This window comes from Brassica napus, chromosome C8, assembly GCF_020379485.1.
Source record: "Brassica napus cultivar Da-Ae chromosome C8, Da-Ae, whole genome shotgun sequence".
Classification (NCBI taxonomy): Eukaryota; Viridiplantae; Streptophyta; class Magnoliopsida; order Brassicales; family Brassicaceae; genus Brassica; species Brassica napus.
Window position 1 is genome coordinate 3,123,019 of NC_063451.1, and position 22,703 is coordinate 3,145,721.

The 22,703-nt window shown below is 41.1% G+C and overlaps 1 long non-coding RNA gene across 1 annotated transcript; it reads left to right on the plus strand.

Moving 5' to 3' along the window:
* Nucleotides 1–16,144: 16,144 nt before the first annotated feature.
* LOC125591436 lies at nt 16,145–18,144 on the plus strand. Its single transcript, XR_007327422.1, has 4 exons — nt 16,145–17,020; nt 17,226–17,422; nt 17,498–17,678; nt 17,805–18,144. It is a non-coding gene; the product is annotated as an uncharacterized LOC125591436 (long non-coding RNA).
* Nucleotides 18,145–22,703: the final 4,559 nt, after the last annotated feature.

Consider the following 22,703-nt stretch of genomic DNA (forward strand, 5'->3'; position numbering starts at 1 on the left):
GAAAAACTCTCGTAACGACAAGTACGTCCATCACGAGGTGGAAGAACTCCAAGGGGCGCATAACTACGCAGTCAGTTCGGAACAAGGCAGAACCTCGGGCAATACATGGACTCGCAATCCAGGATACGACGAAAACACCTTCTGCGAGTTCCACCAGACTCGAGGACACTCGACGACTAACTGCAAAGTCTTAGGAACAAGACTGGCCGCAAAGCTACTAGCTGGAGAGCTCTCCGAAGTAACCAGCGTTAGAGATCTCATCTTTAAGACCGATCGTCCTCCAAAAACCGATAAAAGTCCACCTGGAGAAAATTCTCCTCGGAGAAATCAAGCAGGGGATAAACGTGGAAGGAGATCGGACGACAAAGGAAACGATAACAATCGTCGCAGAGTGAACATGATCATCAGAGGATCACAGTACTGCAACGACACGGTCTCGGCCATCAAGGCCTACCAGCGAAAAGGCCTACCAGCGAAAGGCCGAGTCAAGTGCAAATTGGCCTACATGGTCTCCTCCCCGAGATGGTCAAAGCAACTCGATAACTTTCACGGAAGAGGAAGCCGGCGGAATCGATCAGCCTCACTGCGATCCACTCGTCATAGACCTCGTCATACGGGATCTGGAAGTCGCAAGAGTCCTCATTGACACAAGGAGAACGGTTAATGTTGTCTTCCGTGATACTCTCAAGAAGATGAACATCGAACTCAGGGAAATTACCCCGATACCAAAACCATTGACGGGTTTTCAGGCGAAACGTCAATGACTCTCGGATCAATCCAGCTACTAGTCATGGCCAAGGAAGCCACCAAGATCGTCGACTTCGCAGTGGTCGAACATCCTGCCATCTATAATATGATCATGGGAACCCCATGGCTGAACGCCATGAAAGTCGTTCCGTCTACATATCACCTGGGCATCAAATTCCCAACCCAGAGCGGGGTTGCTGCCATCTGGGGTTGTCAGAAACAGTCGAGACTTTGCTTTCTCGCAGAGCATAAGTTATGACAAATCACAACCACCACTATGATAAGTCGCAAACGCACGAAGTTGACTCAGCCTTCGGCCGAAAACACTTCAAAGAAAGATAACCAGACATCCTCTGCTGGAGCAAACGCCTCGGATATCGAAATTCAGCCTGATTCCAAAGTCAACGCTGTCACTCAACCGGAAAAGAAAAACCCGGACAAAGACATTGATCCTGCCACAGTCAGATTAAGGCGGTCAACACAGCACCAACCGCCGAGTAGAAACACTCGCGGCATAAAATAGAACTACGAGATGGATTGATCCTCGAAAGGGGTACATAAGCAGCTCGTCGAAAGACGAGTTCAGCTATCCCGACCCTCTCTAATAAGGGAGGGGGGGGGAGTGGGTACGTATACTCGTATACTCCCACGTTTTAAAAGCATGCATTATTGTACTCGAGCTTTTTAAAACTTTTACTACAATACGCATTTTATGAACTCTTACGCTCCAGCTACCCAAAAATCTCTACAAGCATTAAATTCTTGTCAACGGCCGTATCTGGTCCAAGTCACAAAACATTGGCAAACCTTTCAGAACTTAAAACAAATTTATAGCCTTCGAAGTAACAGTGAGACGTCGCCAAAGTTCGAATCGAAACTATACGAACAACTGTCCAAACGCGACAATAAAATTTCAACAAATATTTACATCCTGCTCGTCGATTGGACCCGACGAACACATCAGCCGTCCTAAACAAACGCACCCTGATCATTCTGATCCTCAAACATCCGACACAAAGATAAAATCGCGCTATATAAAAAATCCGAAATTTTAATCAAGCACTTCCAGTTGGCTTAAAAATTGTCTCTGGAGAGATGCTCGATTCACACCATACAAGTCGTATAAGCCGAGAACCTATCGTAGACTTTAAATTGGCATGAAACAGGTTGAAATCGCAATAGAAAAATCGATAGCCGGCTAGTCACCACATAAACCTTAAAACCGAAAGTAAACCTAGGTCTTGCCCTAAACCTAGCACACTGGTCTCTAACATCTCAAGACATGATATCTAAAAAATGATACGAGATCTTAAAATATGTCTCTCCGTCTATATCTTAACGTTTATGAAACTTCGTAAAAATAAATAAGTAACTTTTACAAAAATTCACATCTCGAGCAAACCAACAGATGGAACGTCTCGCTAGAACTAAATATGAGACGACAACTCATATTTATTTCAGACATATTCATAACAAAGTAGTTCGATAAATATTCAAAACCGCAACATGGTAGGGATTCGAAGCCACCAACGGCCAGTCACGATAAAAACGAAGCGGCCAAACAGGCCCACATAAAGTCTCAACATAAAGGCCACACTCGGCCATATACAGATAATAAGGGCCACCCTCGGCCATAAACACAAGATAGGGGGAAACCTCTTCCCGTCAAATGCTAACTTCAATCCTCACAGATCAAAGTTAAAACCCCCGGACATGGAAGCTCCGAGTGCATCCGCGGGACAATCCACTTCCTCATCATAACCAGTAGCCTCGGTCGCGACCTCCTCTGTATCGGGAGAAACCGGAATTGGATCCCAGAATCCCAGAATCCTCCCATCGATCGGGGAAATAAGCGCCCCAGCATGAGCATACATTCATGCCACCTTTCATGAGTTCCATTTCATCCTTGAAAACAAAGTTGTCCGCCTGCGTCTTCCAGAGGGCATCAACCGAACCACGACACTCGCGAAAATCGCCCACCAGGGAATAAGCCTCCTTAAGGTTTCCATACTCGGCCTTGAGCTGAGAAGTACGGTTTCTCACCACCTCGACCACCTCTCTCCTACCTCTCCTTTCCGCTCGACGGACGGCCTTGTCGTGATCCTTGGCAAGCTTCGAATCTCGCTCTAGAATTTAGTTTTGCATACGCGCAAGGTCCTTTTCCGCTTTCTCTGCCTTGAAGCGGTAAACCATGGCCTCCCTCTGGCTCGTTTCAAGGGCTGAGTCAAGCATGTTCAGGCCCTGCAAAAATGACTAACTTAAAGAAAAAGAGAAGCGCATGATTCTATCCGCAAAGTTCCTAAAGAAGAAAGCGACTAATCGCGTTGATTATACGTGATCCTTCCGCGACTACCTTGGACCTTCCCAATTCGTCCTTGGACGAAGGAGGATCGAAACTCGAGGGTAAGCCGGCAAAGAACTCGTCAAAATCCAGAATAGGTACCTCGCTCGAACCGCTACCGTCACCATAAGCAAGGTATGGATCCCATCCTGGAAGAATAGAGTCATCTACGGAAAACTCTATATCACCAAGATCAATGCCTTTACCCTTATCCGCTTCTACGCCCACTCCAAGATCGGGATGCACGAGTCTCAACGCTTTGCGAACTCTCCTCGGCATAAAGAAGGTCCAGAAAAATGGACCATTCCTGAGGAGATCCCTCATTTCGATCACGTCTTCGGGGAATGGGTAGAGCGGGTTGATGAAGGGACTGTCATTCGGCTTGCTCCAGAACAGTGGAATGTAATTTTCTTCGACGAACGCAGCATTTACACAAACAAAGAAGAAGAACTTCATCCACGAGTTAGAGTTGGAAATAAGCCCCTTAATAACCGTCATGTATTTCCGAGGGACCAACCGGTAAAGGTGCGGTTACGAGACAAGTTGCAGCCTAAAGATCGCTTCAAAGTGGTCGGTGGTAAGGGATAGGCCATGCTCATAACTCAAGATCACGATGCCAATGAGATGATGAAAACTGGTGGGATTCCGCTGGCTTATCGATACCTCGAAGCAGTCCAACACACGGACTATGATTTCAGGGATCAGAAACCATAGACGACAGCGCACCAAGAACTACTCGTACCAGGTAAAGTAACCCTCCGGCGGATTATCAGTACTTTCCCCTTGACAAGGAATTCGAAACTTTACCGCATCCGAAATCCGGCAGAACGCCCGAACGGGCTTAAGAAATTCACCGGTGCTTCTGCTCGGCGCGCCTTTTTCGTCCAAACGCTGGCTCATGATAGGAAATGACTTCTCGCTGGGGGGAGTAATCGAACCATATCTCGCTATCCAATACGCCTCCCCATCGGCAGGATCTATCTAGTCGGTCACTACGTAGCGACCGACCAAGCCATTCGTTCGGTCGCTACGTAGCGACCGATCCAGCGCGGATCAAGTCGCTACGTAGCGACCAAACTGTCTCGAACGTCGATCAACATGTACGACCCAAATCCATGCAGTCTCGTCTGTTCCTTAATGCTAGCTCTTATGTGCCGCAGCCATATCATTTCTCACTCCCATTTATTAGAGTTATCACGTAAACTTTTCGATAAAAATTGCGAAAAGTTTAGTTTTATCGATTTAAATCGTAATAAACGTTTTGAGTCGAAAGACGGCCCAAATTGGTCTAAAACGAGATTAGAAACTCACTTACGATTTTTTAAGGAAAAAGCCCATAGATACTATGGCGGTTTATACTTAGTCCGCATGAAAAGTTAAAATGTCAAATTTCCGCAGATAAATGTTAAGTTTCTGCGGATAATCATGAAGATCGAAAAAAATAGAATATATTCATTTTCGAGTTATGACGGCTTAAGGGTAGAAGAGGAAAGCTCAAACCGACCTTGGAGGGAGTATATAAGGAGTTCTAGGCGAGAGGCACAAGGGGAGAACTTTTTCAGAGAAAACTTAGCAGTTAGAGCATTTAGGCAACTTTCCGTTTTTGTTATCTCGAGCCGCGACTCAACTAGGTTTTGCAGTCTTAGGTTATTAGAACTAGGAATCTCGCCGACAGCTCTCGTAGCCGAGGCTTCTACCTTGTTGTAACACTCATACGTAAATTCAGAATAAGACTTCTTTTTGCTCTCTTTTTACGACTTCTTATTTTTCTCGTCTTTATTTCGTGTTATGATTGCTTGGCGTGTGGTTTAGCAGGTATCCGGGACCTCTGGGAAATTAAACGGAAATCGATAGTGCGAATTTCGGTTCTCACAAGTTTCATCTGGAAGGTTTCTTTGTTCTTCTCTTGTTCTCCACAGACTCCATAGAACATCTCAACGATCTCGTCCTTGGTGTAGATCTCTGGTACTAGCTTTGTTTGAGTGAATGAGCTAGCATGTTTTGGAAGACAGATGTAGTTTGGCTCATCTCTTGAAGCTCTTTCAAGAAGTCTTCTGATATTCTTGCTGTGAACACGAATGGCGTGTCCATCTAGATCTCTGGCGTATCCCTGATCATCTCTGTAGATACCATACTCCTCATTTTCTTCCAAGTAGAATCTCCTAGTACCAAAAAGATCAAAGGCCCTTCTGCCAAATTTTGGACGTCTGTCGACCGATGTTGGGACGTCAACGTCTACCGATTGTTGAGTTGGATGGCGAGACCTTTATTTGAAGCTTTTGTCTATGCCACGCTGTGCCATAGAACTCCTTTGTAAACTTCTTTTGGTGTTCTGGAATGTTGCGTTGATGCATGAACAGATCGTCTGCTCCATTGGCTGTCTGAAGGATGTCTGCGATATCTTCTCGAGATACATACAGTGTGCGTCCGTCTATTCCTTTTGCGTAGCCATCTGAGTCCATGAAAATACCAAATTCGTCTGTAGTTAGATACTGGTTATCAAATTTATCTTTTTGGCTTACAGTCGTTTTTGGTTTTGGACGGATGTCTATCGATGTGGTATGATCAACGTTGATCGATGTTGAAGGATTGATGTCGATCGATTGACGGATTGCTCTGTTGATCTGTTTCATCTCGTCTTTGCATGTTGAGAAGTTCCTAATATGTGAAACCCTCATGAAGTTCGTCAGCTCCTTGATCACGGTATGCTGTCTCTACTGCGTATCTCTCGTGATAGCGATCATCTGCCCAACTGCCAATTGAGTAATCTTCATCTCGGGTTGCGTCGACGTAGTGTCGATCGATGGGAAGTAGGCAATGTTGGTCGATGCTCGAAGGTGGTTTGGTTGGTGAGGTTGAGTGTTGATCGATGTTGAACCATATTTGTCGATCGATGCAACTTCTTTTTCCAAGAGGAATGATGGAGAAGTCTATCTTCCTCGTCAAGATTCGCTCTTTGTTCTATGGCTCGTTCTTCCTCATAATCTTCATCATACTCCTCCGTATGCATGTTGTGTGTTGCCATTATGGGATTGTAGTAGTCATTCTCCCATTCTTCTGGACTACTATCGACTGATTCTTCCTTTGGTGTGTCGGTCGATATCTGATGGGCACTGTCGATCGATGTTGCAGTGTGAGTTTCGATCGACGCCGAGTATTCTGTCTCGTACTCAGCTCCATAATGGCATGCTGCAATGATTCCTGGATCATTGATTCTTCTGGGGGTCGTCTGTGGCTTCTTGACTGGAATAGGTTTGTAGTGGACATGAGGATCTATGAGCGTTAGGCACTACTGGTTGGTTTGCAAGTTGCACACTGCTCCCACTGTTGACAAGAAAGCTCTCCCAAGTAGTAGAGAAGAGTTCCAGTTCAGCTTGATGTCCAAGACATGGAAATCAACTGGAACTAGGGCATTACCAATCTTCACCTCTAGGTCTCTCACAATTCCTCTTGAATTCCTCTGGGAACAATCCACAAAAGTGAATAATTCCTTGGAAGGCTCCACCTGCAGACCCAGATGGTCTGCCATAATCCTAGGTAGGTTGCTGACTGATGCTCCTGTGTCGCACAAGGCATGTGGGAATTCAATACCCTTCACCGTGCAAGGTATTGTAAATTTCCCAGGATCACTCTTCTTCTTCAATGTAATCCTCATCCTCATCTTTTCTCTAGCTTCACAGAACATTCTCCTAATGTCTTCTTCTGTCTCTCTAGTTTCTCTGAAGAACATCCACAATCTGTGGGTAAAATAAGCTTCATCGAATGGCTTATCTAGAGGAATCATGAAGACTCTTTTTCGGAAACTTTCCTTTTCCTTTTCATTAGCCCCCCTCTTCAGATGTTTCGCTACTTTTTCCTTTCTTTTCCTTAGGGTTCATCCCGTAGGAACCCTATCAACTTCCATAAGATCCACTCCATCATCTGAAGGTGTCCTGACGGTCTCTGGTGTGTTTTCTGAAGGTTTGGGTTTGGGCATGAGTGCATTAAGACGTGCATCATCTATCTTCGGCATCTGCACTCGGTATGTAAGAGGTGCTCGTCGATCGATCGACGCTGGAGGTTGTCGATCGATGACGGTCTCTTGATGCCGATCGATGGCGGGGTCATAATGTCGATTGATGTTTATGTAGACAGGACTGGGTGGATGTGGGTGTTTTACTGCGAACTCCTCATGAGTCATGATCCTTACGGCTTTACAAGATGCGGTTGATTCCGTAAGTGGTCTCGGTCAATGTCCAGGAGGGGATGTCGACCGATGTTCGTGGCTTGGCGTCGATGGACACTAATGCGATCCGCCGAAACTCATCAGAATCTCTACTTCGAAATCTCCTTCTTGCAACTTCTCTTCTTTTACCACTTGCTAGAAATCATCCCCAATGATGGCATTAACGTGGTGCTTCATCACATCATCTTCTACCCCTCTTGTCAAGGCTCCATGCCTCTTAATAGCTTCTCCTGTCTCAAACTTTGTGTTTAGGTAGGTGTAGACAGAATCAATCTTCCCATTGAAGTCCACCGTCATGCGCTGCTGTCCCTCCAGAACTCTATCAAGCATCTCCTCAATATTGCTCTCTTGAGTTGGCGGTGGTGGCTTCTGGTAGTAGGAGCTTCCATAACCCATGTTGTTGTTGTAGTTGTTGCTGTAAGGTTTCTGGTGCTGCGAACTTTGGTTGAAATTACCCGTATTTCCATAAGAGTTTATGTTTCCTCCCTGGTTTCCAGAACCTTGGAATCCAGTTCCACTGATGAAGTTCACATCTGCTTCCTCTGCTCTTCCCTTTGTGTCTACAGCCTCTGCATCTTCAACCAAGCAGACCTGTTTCTTGAGAAGCTTGTGAACACTGTCCAGCTTTTCCTTCACCTCATCCATCTGATCATTCCCAAGGATGGTGGCAGATTTCCTCTCAAAATCAGTGTTCTTGGTGCTGCTGGTAGATGCTAGGTTTTCAATGACCTTCACTGCCTCCTCTGGATTCCTGGTGTTGACGTTCCCATTGCTGGAAGCATCAAGAGTCATCTGGTATTGCATCGCGATGCCTCTGTAGAAAGTACTGAGCAGTTTTACTTCATTGAATCCATGGTGTGGATAGTCTCTCTGATAAGACTTGAATCTGATCCAGGAGCTTCTGAATGATTCTGCAGGCTCCTGAGTGAATGTAGCAACCTTGCTCCTCAAGTCTTCAGCACGCGCTTCATCAAATAAATTGCATAAGAATGCATTCTTGATGTCGCTCCAGGATGTTAGAGATCCTGGTGGTAACTGCTTAAGCCAATGCAAAGCATCTCCAGCAGGTGAGTACTTGAAGAGCTTGCATAGGAGATAGTCTTCAAAGAATCCCTCGACTTTAATAGCAGATATAAGATCCTCGAACCTCTCCAGATGGTCCATAGGATGCTCGAGAGATAACCCATGGTAAGGTGTCTGTCCCACGAGTGTGTAGTACTGTGGCTTCAACTCATAATCCCTCTGAATAGTGGGAGGACGAATGGCTGATCGGTTGGTGTAGAACTGATCTGATCAATTGGTCTATCATCACGTACAAGTATCAAAGTTGCAACCATGTCTTGCGGTTCAGTATCGATCGATGTTCGGACTAAACTATCGATCAATGTAGGATGGAAGATGTCGGTAGACAGAAGATGAGTGTCTTCGGTCGATGGTGGTGAGCGAGTATCGACGAGACTAGTGTCTGGGTCGACGGTGGTAGACGGTGGTAGACGGAAATCGATCGATGAACAGGGGGTGTTGTCGATCGATGAGGAGCACACTTCTTTACGGATTGAATGCTCCAAGCTTGCAGGATCTGGTGAGAATAGTAGTTCAGTTTCCTTGTTGCTTCTGGTACTGCTGGGCATGTGTGGGAACCAAAATTCGCACTGTCGATTTCCGTTAAATTAGGAAACTAGGAAAACCCTAATTTCCCAGAGGTCCCGGAGATCTGTTAATACCACACGCTAAGCAATCAAAACACGAGATAGCAATGATAAATTATACGAAATCGTAAAAAGAGAGCAAAGAGAAGTCTTATTCCGAATTTGCATATGAGCGTTTACAACAAGGTATAAGCTTGGGCTCGAGAGCTGTCGGCGAGATTCCTAGTTCTAACAAACCTAAGACGGCTAAACCTAATTGAGCCGCAGCTCGAATAACAAAGACGGAAAGTTGCCTAATTGCTCTAAGTGCTAAGTTTGCTCTGAAAAGTTCTCCCTCATGCTTATCGCCTAGGACTCCTTATATACTGGCTCCTAGGTCAGTTTGCGCTTTTCCTCTTCTGCCCTTATGCCGTCATAGCATAAAAATGGAGATATTCCATTTTTTCGATCTTCGTAATTATCTTCAAAATTTAGTATTTATCCGCGGAAACTTGACATTTATCTTTCCTTGCGAACCAAGCGTAAACCGTCATGCGGCCTACGGGCTGTTGGTTAAGAAATCGTAAGTTGGGCCTCGAGTCATGTCTTAGGTCCCTTTGGGCCGTCTTCTGACTTGAAGCATTTATTACGGCTTCTTTCGATAAAGAACGAACTTTCGCGGTTTTTACCGTAAAGTTTGATCGATGACTTAGAACGGCGGAAAACATGAAATGGGTTCGCTACGGTCTTCGGGAGATAGCATCGAAGGGTAGACGAGAATGCATGGACTAATGTCGTATCGACGTTTCGGAAAAGCTTGGTCGCTACGTAACGACCGAGCGGGACGGACGCTCGGTCGCTACGTAGCGACCGAGCTTGGCTCGAGCTCGATCGCTACATAGCGACCGAGCTTTGGCTCGAGCTCGGTCGCTATGTAGCGACCGAGCGGGACGGACGCTCGGTCGCTACGTAGCGACCGGACAGCGTGCATGTGCGGTAGTTGCGTAATGACCGAGCTTGGTTCGTCCGTGTTCTGATTGTCATACTTGGACCTATCCGTAACTGGTCTGGGTATGTTTCCGATGGCTTATGTTTGATCTAAATAGAATTCGAACGAAGCTTTATCTTGGGAACATAAGTTGCGACGTACTCGTGACTGAGCATGATTTGTTGTGGAAAGACATACTTGTATTTTGCGGGGATTTGGACGTTAACTTCGTCGTAACCGTTTTCGACCCCAACAGCATGTACCTGAAAATCCAAGAAAAATTTTTATGTCAGAAACTTAACAAAAATTAGATCTATAGGCGATCAAAGCTCCCCGGCAAGGCGCCCAATTTGATATCACTCAAATTACCATAAAGAGTGAATTTACTCTCTCAAATAAGAGGTTTAATTGCAGTACTTAGGGATCGAATCCACAAGGAGCTAGGGAACCTAATGAATCTAATATGATTTGTTAAGTAGGATATTTTAAGATTTAAAATGTAAATTTGCAGTTTTGTTGAGCAAGTAATTGTTCGATTGATTGGTTGAGGTTTTGGTGCTTAAAAGGAAATAACTAGACTTAGGGTTTTTATTCAGAAAACTTGGGATTATAATACTACAGATGCCTAATGAGTTGCATGCATGATAATGTAAAGCTCAATTACTAAATCAACAAGTCAATCAGCTCTCGTATGTCTGGACTTGTCTATTAATTAGATCTAATGACCCAAACAAATGTGTTCGATCAATAGCAGCGTCGATCGATGATCCTATAGGCATATCGATCGATACACCTTTCACTTCGTCAATCGATTATCCAGTATGGATATCGATCGACGCGTTTCTAGTTAAGCTTTATGCACGGGTTGAATGATGCTTACTAAGCTCACTAAATCAGGTCTCGCCTTACTCTTAGCAAGAAACTTAGCTCAGTTAGAATGTTTTCAGGATGAGAATGAAGCTATCGCTTTTATCTATCAATCCAAGGGAAAGTTCTAGATAGCTAATCTAGAAACATGCATTAATGACAATCCTAATGACTATTATCACAACTCAGCAATCTATAGTTGGGGCTAATCTCTCATAACCTATTGTAACCCTAAAATTTAACAGTGGAACTATTCAGACATGGCCAAGCAATTCATGAAAGCAATTAGATAAGAAAACTTCATTAGAATAGTAAAATAGGTATTAATGGAGTTCCAATCACAAATTATAACTTTGGATCTTCTCTTCAATCTATCAAAATCCTAAAAACCTTTTGCTGAAAGTAATAAAATTAGAAACACAAGAAAGCACACTTTGTCTCTAAGATGGTGGCAAAGCTTATATAATTAGGTTAAAACTCGCCAGGGGTAATCTTGTAAATTGGGGAAGACTTGGGCTTCAAGTCGGCTGTGACCAAATGAACTTTCTGCGCGCTTCACTGTCGATCGATGTTCTGATGTGAACATCGATCGATATTTGTTCCTCAATATCGACCGATGGTCATCTCAGGTGCTTGCTCCAAATTTCTCCAAAATGCTCCAAAATCATCACTTATCTCCAAATCACTCCTAATCTTATAAATATAATAAATAAACTCTATAATATAATAATTAGTAGTAAAAACATCTATAAACCATGGGTGAAAGTGGGTCAAATCCACGGTCTATCAACAACAAGTAGAGCTTCGTGAACCATCGGTGATGTGTAACCTGTGTGGAAGAATAGGCCATCTCGCTGCAAATTGTTTCGGAAAGATTGGATATCCTCTATGGTGGGGAAACATGCCTCGCTCTACTCTTCAGAATGGTACACAAGATGCATCTGCTATGAGTTCGACTGATCGCAAGGACTTCTCTTCATCATCGACCCGTCGTTAAGAACCAGCTCGTGTGAATCATATGGCCACCTCTACGCCGGTGATCTCAGCACATTCAGCAATTACAGATGCTGATAGTGTGGGTTTTACAGTGTTGAATGATCAACAATGGAGAATTTTGGTGAACATGTTGCATGGCCGACACACTGCTGATCACCCAAATCAATATGGTACGTACTTTACTGAATCTTGGATCATAGATTCTGGTGCCTTGAACCATATGACAGGAACATTTGAGTTTCTTATGGATGTTTGTACTATGGCACCAATGAGTATCAAACTACCTGTTGGTCGCTTGACTATTGCAACCAAACGAGGGAAAGTTTGTTTTGGAACTCAACTGCAGTTAGTTAATGTGTTTTATGTTGATGGATTAGACTGTCATCTGATTTATGTATCTCAGTTATCAAAAGACAATGGTTGCATAGTACAGATGTTTGACAGGATTTGTGTTGTTCAGGACCGCATCACTCAAACCCTGATTGGAGCGGGTGAGCAGATCAATGGATTGTATTTCTTTAGAGGAGTAGCTGTAGCTGCAGTGACACAAGTCCAAGACAGAGAGTCAGAGGAGATGTGGCATCGCAAATTCGGTCATCATGCCTCTAAAGCGATGGAGATAATACCATTACCGGCTTTTACTAGTAGTACTCGTTTTGATTTTGATTCACAGTCTTGCGACATTTTGTATTCGAGCAAAACAATCCAGAGATTCTTTTCCTTTAAGTATTAATAAAACTAGAGAGGTTTTTGAGTTAGTTCATTGTGATTTATGGGGTCCATATCGGACACCGGCTTTATGTTGATCACGTTACTTTCTAACGATATTGGATGATTTCTCTTAAGCATTGTGGATTTATTTACTACCTTATAAGACCAAGGCACCGACGACATTGCGAAATTTTGTTGCTTTCCTGGAACGGCAGTTTGCACGCAAGGTTAAGACAATTCGTAGTGATAACGGGACTGAATTTACTTGTCTCCGTGAATTTTTTAAAGACAAAGGGATCATACATGAGACTTCTTGCGTGGGAACTCCGCAACAGAATGGTCGTGTCGAAAGGAAACATAGACATATACTCAATGTGTCTCGAGCCTTAAGGTTCCAAGCTAGTCTTCATGTGGCGTTTTGGGGTTATTGTGTGCTCGCGGCTTGCTACGTGATCAATCGCACACCCACAGCGGTACTAAAAGGGAAAACTCTGTATGATATGCTCTATGAGCGACCTCCTCCATTGACACATCTTCGTGTCATTGGCTGTTTATGCTATGTCCATAACCAACGGCATGGTAGGGACAAATTTGCGCCCAGAGGAAACCGCTCTGTTTTTCTTGGCTATCCGTTTGGTCAGAAGGGCTGGTTGGTTTATGATCTCGACAGTGGGAAAATATCGACTTCTCGTGATGTGGTTTTCATTGAGACTGAGTTTCCTCTCTCTGCTAGCAAGTCTACACCTATGGTCTCTCAACCTAAGTATTTGCCTCTGATCTCACCATCTACTATATATATGGATGATGATCCTTTGACTGCAATTTCGATCCCAATACCGGGTAGTGTACTGGAAACACCACTCGATGAATCCGCGAGAACACATGCTCCTATTCCCGTGCCTCTTCCTTCTGATGATCTGGTTACTCCGACTGGCTCACCTTCTAACTTACACCATTGAAACGATGAACATGGCTCTGTTTCGGGTGTAGACTCGCAGATACAGACGACGCCAGAACAACCACACGGTGATTCTTCTCTTCACAATGATGATGAACCCGAATTGGGCAAAGGTTGTCGTCGTAAGATTTCATTTACACGTCTCCAAGACTATGTTATGAATACTATACATAGTGGATCTTATAGTGATTTCATTGATTCTACTTGGTATCCGATTGATGACTTTGTGGATAGTTCTCGATTCTCTGTTCAGCATCAAGCATTTCTGGCAGCGGTTACAGTAGGTGTAATACCACGATCTTATGCTGGGGCTGTTCAAGATGAACGTTGGAGAGGAGCAGTAGGAAATGAAATTGATGCTTTAGAGGAGCGAGGTACATGGACTGTTGAAACATTACCAGAAGGGAAGAAAGCTCTTGGATGTAAATGGGTTTTCACTATCAAATATCACTCAGATGGTACGATTGAGAGATATAAAGCTCGTCTTGTTGTTCTTGGAAATAATCAAACAGAAGGTGTCGATTATGAAGAAACTTTTGCACCAGTTTGTAAGATGGTTACAGTTCGGTCGTTTGTCAAGGTCGTAGCATCTAGTGATTGGGAGATACACCAAATGGACGTTCATAATGCTTTCTTACATGGCGATTTAGAGGAGGAAGTCTACATAAAGTTCCCCCTAGGCTTTCGGACTGATGATGCAACTCAGGTATGCCGATTACACAAATCTCTTTATGGGCTTAAGCAAGAACTGAGGTGTTGGTTCGCAAAACTATCCGAGGCACTGAAACGATATGGGTTCATTCAAGATGTTTCAGACTACTCCTTATTCACGTTTGTTGATGGCGCGATCCGTCTTCATGTCCTAGTATATGTTGATGATCTTATCATCTCTGGTAGTTCTCCTGATGTCATATGTGGATTCAAAAAGTATTTAAGTTCATGTTTTAACATGAAAAACCTTGGCGTTCTGAAATACTTTCTAGGTATTGAAGTAGCTCGCAGTCCTCAAGGGATCTATCTATGTCAACGCAAGTACGTTCTTGACATTATCTCTGAAACCGGACTTCTTGGTGCAAAACCAACGACTCACCCCATTGAGCAGAATCATCTACTGGCAAAATCAACAGCGGCTCCTCTCTCAAATCCGTATGCCTATCGAAGATTTGTAGGTCGACTGATATATCTCGGAGTTACTCGACCAGAATTTTCTTATGCGATACATTGCCTATCACAGTTCATGCATGCTCCTACGACTGAGCATTGGGAGGCAGCGGTTCGTGTAGTCCGCTATTTGAAAAAAATCCAGGTCAGGGTATTCTCCTAACGGCTGATTCCAACTTACAACTATCTGCTTGGTGCGACTCGGATTGGGCAACATGCCCGACATCTCGTCGCTTTCTTACCGCTTGGTTTATTCAGTTGGGAAGCTCACATGTGTCATGGAGGACGCGAAAACAGGATGATGTGTCTCGATCATCTTGTGAGGCTGAGTATCGAGCGATGGCTGATACGGTAAGTGAAATTATATGGATGCGAGCGTTGCTTGAATCTTTTGGAGTTGATTGTTCTGCCTCAGTCCCTCTTCATTGTGATAGTATGTCCGCCATTTACTTGAGCAAGAATCCAGTTTTTCATGAGAAGACAAAACATGTTGGGAAAGAAAGTCATTTTATACGGGATGAGATAGTACGAGGAGTTATCACGCCACAACATGTTTCGACTACTGCTCAACTTGCTGACATTCTTACTAAAGCTCTTGGAAGGAAGGAATTTGAAGCTTTTGTTCGCAAGTTGGATGTTTCGGACCTCCACGCTCCAACTTGTGGGGAGGGGGGGGGGTATTGAGAGAGTTACGGATTTATATTTTAATTATCAAATACATAAAGGTAATTAGGCAAATACCATTATGTTGGTATTAGGTTTAACTTGTGTTTAAGAGGCAACGCCTCCGACGTAAATAAACAATAATCTCTTTATACAAAGCTAGAGATCTTGACAGAGGAGCCTAGAGAGGGTTAAAGAAATCATATCGATTCATTCGTCAGTGTCAATGTGCTGCGGTACACTTTCTAGCTTTATTAATTATAAAATAATAATAATGAGAACGTTGCACATGGATGAACAAATATAATAGTAGTATCTATACTTTATTAGTTAACCATGTCCACTTTCAGTTCCCACTTGCTAGTTAGGTGTGGGCTTTTGCTATTCAAGAAGATGAAAGTTGTGAAGAATGAAATATGAGATTCAGATTCAAGAGCATGCACATGGATTTATATAGGATTTGGAAAGTAATTAAAGAATGACCTTTGTTTCTCAAATTTTTAATTATGGAGTTCAACTGTTTGTGAAGAGAGCGATATTAGATCATAGCCAGATTTATCGACTCGTCATAGCTAGATTTAACTCAGATGGTGCCTCCTCCAAGAGGTACTTAAATTGTAATGTAGACTATGTTTCCTGGACAGAAATGAAATTAGGATGGGTAGTCCAAGATGACTAATGCATGGTCCGATGGTAGCAAAAGCTTACCCTATATTTCAGTATTTCTTTGAGAAATGTTTTGTTTTGATAATCTTTGGTTTTAGCTAAAGTGACTCTTGGATTCTCATTGAGCATTTGGGAGATCAACAAGCTTGGACAAATTAAGCTAAAGTGCTACACAACTGAATTTCATTTACAGGGAGGAACAAAACTTATCCATGTTTTAAAATTTTCTGAATTTAAATAACATTCAGTTAAAATTTTTGGACCCAACGATAAATGTTGGACCCTATTATTTAGCCCATTAGTTTAAATAATAAATGGTCAAATGCGAAAACGAAAAAAATTTTTAGGTTTTAATAAAAAACCTTGTTACCCAATAAGATTTTTTTGGACCAAGTTAAACACGTTTTGCTATTCAATTTGGAGCTTAATTCAATATGCCTCTGTCACTCTTAAAAAATTATCATTTCTCCCTTTATTAAACTATTACTTATTATTTATTTATTCTTAATTAGAAAACGTGGGGAAAGACTCCAATGCCCTTAATGAAATCACTTAACTACATGATCCAACCTAAACTATCCGATCCACCCAATCCCAGTTGGGTCAAACTCGGGTCTAAAGCTAAAGGCCGTGTTTTGCCTCCAACTCTCTCTCTCTCTCTCTCTCTCTCTCTCTCTCTCTCTCGAGAAGAGAAAAATGGCCTCCATGGTTTCTCTCTCGCTCTACAAACCGGAACAACAATTGAAATCGAACTCGTGCCGCAAGTTTAATCTGACTCCGCTGCATCTACGGCGTTTCTCTTGTTGTTCAACTCGCGAGATTTCTCTCAAATCGCGTTACGGAGTGGCTCTTCCTGTTACCTGTAAGCATCGACGAAGTGTTGAGATTTTTACTCGACGTGGAGCGACTTTCCTGCTGAGGAAAAGGAAGAGCTTTGGGGAGTGGGTTGAAGCCGAGTGCTTTCAATTGAGTAACTCCGGATTTGACCATCTTACGATCACTGATGCTCGGAATGGGGATGACTTTTGACTCTCGATTATCTTCGCTGGCTTTTCCTTGCAGTACTCAGGTTGGAATGCTCTAATCATCATTGTCTCTTGATGGAATGTATAAGTTATTAGAGAAAAATGAGATCTCTGAAGGAACCATTGTTGTGTTGGTAACATGATTCTTGTTGAACTAGTTTGTAGCCGTGCTTGAGCTCATGATTGTAAGTGAATTAATCAGTACATGATTTTGATTCTTGATTTTATGATTTCTTGTGAGAGTTGCAGCTAGCTTTGGTCTTGCGACGTTTTTTTTATGCGAGTAAAAGGCAAGTAATGACGACACGGGTTGTTACTTTATGGTGCAGAGCACCAGAGCTTCTCCACGGTGCTGTTGAGTATGGTATCGGCATTGACTTATGGAGCGATGGTTGCATTTAGCAGAGTTATTATCTGGTAGACCGATCATGCCAGGTCGTAATGAGGTTAGTTCTCAAAAGGATTGATATTTTATTTTCACGTTTGGTTTATTCATATGTTAATGTGAAAACGTGACGCAGGTTGATCAGTTGCATAGGATATACAAGTTATGTGGATCACCTTATGCAGAGTATTGGAAAAAGATTAGGCTTCCTTCTAATCTTAAGCATGCTAATCAGATGGCTAAACCACAGTTTAAAAGAAAAGTAAGAGAGGATTACCAATATTTCTCTCCTGAGGCGCTTTCTCTTGATGAGTGATGTAAGTGTTCAAAATTAAAAGTTTTAAGCCTTTGAGAACAAAGCACTGCTTCAGTCTTTACTAAGTTGATCATGCAAGTTTGATCATGAAAATAGATTTTAAAGTCTTTTCCTCTGTGTTTTGCAGACAAGTTTTGTTTCAGCTTCCTGTATCAAACAATGGATCAAAGTTGTTCCAAGCAATCATGCAGGATCACAGTCCGTTTTATCTCGTGATTCCATGAACTTTTTACTGAAACCTTCAATGCAGAGCCAGTAAAGATTTTGCAGAGACGATGCTCTGTTTTGTGGCATGAGAACCATTACATGGAATCTAACCCAAACTTTGTGTCATTTTCTTTTTCCCTAGTCAGCTGTCAGCATTTGTTCCCAATCTGCCTGAATCTGTAGAAAGTCTAAAAGTTTAAAACATGGAGATTGATAAAAACACAACAAACTTTACTTCTATTATTTTATTATTTGGTCTCCATTACAAACCATTATTGAATGATGTAAGTGCATGTAGATGTCATATATGCAAATCTAATAATAATAATTTATTTGTACGTAACTAGGCTGTTATTTAAGTATATTCAAAGTTTAACACTTGATAGGGTTGTGCTTTTGGGTGTTTTAAACTTGGTATGTTTTGCAAAAGACAACACATACCAAGATTTGAATAAATCTAAAAAAATTGAGATTCGAGTAAATCTTAAAAAAATTGTATCTTGAAATTTTAAATATTTATTTTAAATAATATTTTTATTTTTTTTAACTACAATAATTTGATATTTTTATCGTTCTATGAAATATATAAAAGTTTTTTTATTTGATTGAATTTATTGACAATCCTATTTGATTGGTTTTATTGACAAAATTCATATTTTCAATAAGCTGGAATTTTCAAATAATCTCGATACCATGTTAAACACTATCGAATTAAATAATAATAAAAATAACAATAAATAATTAATTCATGTAAACCGTGCATCCATCATATATACATATATTTAATATTATAATTGTACTTAGTAATCCATGGTAATCTTCAAGGCACTAGTAATTTTACTTTAAACATAGTAATATTTTGGCAAATTTTGAGTTTAATTAGTAAAACCATGACAAAAAAACAAGTTTTTGTAGTAAAACCAATGATTTTATACAATGAATGTCATTAAGGAAGAGTATTACATAAACAGTTTACCAGAAATAAGTTTTTTTTATAGATTCTTCTTACTATAGCCTTATGATTCACACAATAACCATGAAAGGTAAAGAATCATTTTGGGAAAATGATAAATATTCTTAAAATTATAGAAAATAATCATCTAAATAGTTTTAATAGTCTTATTTACTATATACATAGTCTACTAATAGATAATATATGGGTTATATATGTTAAATAAACGCACCACTTGCAATATATAGGGGGTTTCAAATTACACATAATAAAACCAAGTAATTTTTAGTAGTCCAAATTACACATAACAAACTCAGTAATCCTAGTAGTCCGAATTACACACAATAAACTCAGTAATCCTAGTAGTCCGATTACACACAATAAACCCAATAATTCTAATAGTCCGATTACACACAATAAAAACATAATAAAAAAAGCTCTCTTCTGGACTTGCTCGCACTTCATTAGCGGCTTGTCTTATTCCTCTCCATGCTGTTACGTATGATACATCCACACCAATTATGCGTGTAACTAAATCGAGCATAGTATTGGGGACATACAAGACAATAGACATAAAATGTATGTATAATTTTTTTTCCACGAGATTCTCCAGTTGATGAAAATCCAGTTTGTTACGGTTTTCCATTCTTCATTTCAAAATCTAGAGGAGATACTTTTATTAGTGTACGTATAACTTCTTCCTTGTTTGTTAATCTTTTTGCAATAGTGTGGTATATATTCGTGACCTGAGACTCCATAGAAGAACTCATAAAATATTTAATATGTAACATAGTTAAAACTTTTATAAATAACCAACCATAACTCCATAAGTATTATAAACAAAAACTCTATAAGTATGGTCACTATGAAATATTATAACCACTGAACCAAACTAGTTAATTTTTAGTCAGATCATTTTTATTGTGAATTCTTATATTGGCTGTATAGTTGAGTTACAAATCGTTCGCCTGATAATTTTTGGATTGGTTAGTGTTTGAACGTCCGTCATCAAACATAAGAGCTATGTTCATTGCTCTAAGTGTTTTTAAGCTCTGTTTTTTCAGTATTATGTTGCAGCAGACTCTCCAGTCTGGCTGTCAACATTGCTGGAGGATGAACGTATGCTTTCATCTCCTTGATTTTTTGGGTTTAGGCTGTTGTTAACCGCTGATGACTGTTGGTTGGCTACTGTGGAAATCTTTGGAAATTGTGGTGATGATCGTTTGATTTATAAATATACACCAAGTTGGAAAAAAAATGCCAGTTCGAGATACATTTTCCTTTAAAATAACAACTACATTTTTTTAAGCCAAGCGTAAACCTAACCACAATTTTCAAAATCGTTTTCAATTTCTCTTTGAATTACTATCTAATTTTGCATTATTTACATTACCCATGATATATATTTAATTTTAATGATATTTTACCAAAAGAAATCATCGAAAATGGATAAAAATTAATTAGAAACCCAAAAACACAGTTATGAATTTTTTTTTTAATTTTTCGAAATTTACATCAAATCTTTTTTTATATATATTTCCAAAGATAGAAATTTCATTTTAATGAGATTTATATTTAAAAATCGTCAAAAACGGACATAAAATACCTCATATTTGAGCTTCAAAAACTTGTCAATGGAAGACGAAGAAGATGAGTAGGATTAGGGAAGAAGAAAGAAAGTGGGCCTAGTGTGATTTTATTGGTTAAGATTGTATTGTAGGGTCAAGTAATTGAGATTTATTTAAATGAAAAATTAAATGTATTAGTAAATGTGAGGTGTAATATTTATATTAAATAAATAAAGGGCTATTTTAGTAAGTGCAAACATAAAAGGGTATTGAGAATAGAAAGAAGGCAGTGAGAATAGTTTTTTTTTCCAATAAGGGCATCTTGAGTTAATGTCCATTCAATTTGGGAAAAAACAACATGCAATTTTATTTAAAATAACAAGTAATTTGTCTAGAAAATAAAAACGTCATGCATTTTATCCTCTCGAAATTTTTTAAACGAGATAAGAGAGTCTTATGGAATAAGTTTTCAAAACTCAACTTCCCGTGATCTCCGCGAGATTTCCTCCAATGTGCACACGCGCTGCATCAGTTACGGAAAGTGGCTCGTCTTCTCCTCTTTAAAAACTCGTTTCCTCCTTCATTTCTCATTAAGTTTTTACGCAACAAAAATCACCAAATCCCTCAACGTAAGTCTAGAGAATGTTTCGTAGATATATTAGTTCATTAGAGCATTCACTAGTGAAGCGTGAATCGTCTGTTATGGTTGTATCGTGTCATTGGCTGTTTATGCTATGTCCATAACCAACGGCATGGTAGGGACAAATTTGCGCCCAGAGGAAACCGCTCTGTTTTTCTTGGCTATCCGTTTGGTCAGAAGGGCTGGTTGGTTTATGATCTCGACAGTGGGAAAATATCGACTTCTCGTGATGTGGTTTTCATTGAGACTGAGTTTCCTCTCTCTGCTAGCAAGTCTACACCTATGGTCTCTCAACCTAAGTATTTGCCTCTGATCTCACCATCTACTATATATATGGATGATGATCCTTTGACTGCAATTTCGATCCCAATACCGGGTAGTGTACTGGAAACACCACTCGATGAATCCGCGAGAACACATGCTCCTATTCCCGTGCCTCTTCCTTCTGATGATCTGGTTACTCCGACTGGCTCACCTTCTAACTTACACCATTGAAACGATGAACATGGCTCTGTTTCGGGTGTAGACTCGCAGATACAGACGACGCCAGAACAACCACACGGTGATTCTTCTCTTCACAATGATGATGAACCCGAATTGGGCAAAGGTTGTCGTCGTAAGATTTCATTTACACGTCTCCAAGACTATGTTATGAATACTATACATAGTGGATCTTATAGTGATTTCATTGATTCTACTTGGTATCCGATTGATGACTTTGTGGATAGTTCTCGATTCTCTGTTCAGCATCAAGCATTTCTGGCAGCGGTTACAGTAGGTGTAATACCACGATCTTATGCTGGGGCTGTTCAAGATGAACGTTGGAGAGGAGCAGTAGGAAATGAAATTGATGCTTTAGAGGAGCGAGGTACATGGACTGTTGAAACATTACCAGAAGGGAAGAAAGCTCTTGGATGTAAATGGGTTTTCACTATCAAATATCACTCAGATGGTACGATTGAGAGATATAAAGCTCGTCTTGTTGTTCTTGGAAATAATCAAACAGAAGGTGTCGATTATGAAGAAACTTTTGCACCAGTTTGTAAGATGGTTACAGTTCGGTCGTTTGTCAAGGTCGTAGCATCTAGTGATTGGGAGATACACCAAATGGACGTTCATAATGCTTTCTTACATGGCGATTTAGAGGAGGAAGTCTACATAAAGTTCCCCCTAGGCTTTCGGACTGATGATGCAACTCAGGTATGCCGATTACACAAATCTCTTTATGGGCTTAAGCAAGAACTGAGGTGTTGGTTCGCAAAACTATCCGAGGCACTGAAACGATATGGGTTCATTCAAGATGTTTCAGACTACTCCTTATTCACGTTTGTTGATGGCGCGATCCGTCTTCATGTCCTAGTATATGTTGATGATCTTATCATCTCTGGTAGTTCTCCTGATGTCATATGTGGATTCAAAAAGTATTTAAGTTCATGTTTTAACATGAAAAACCTTGGCGTTCTGAAATACTTTCTAGGTATTGAAGTAGCTCGCAGTCCTCAAGGGATCTATCTATGTCAACGCAAGTACGTTCTTGACATTATCTCTGAAACCGGACTTCTTGGTGCAAAACCAACGACTCACCCCATTGAGCAGAATCATCTACTGGCAAAATCAACAGCGGCTCCTCTCTCAAATCCGTATGCCTATCGAAGATTT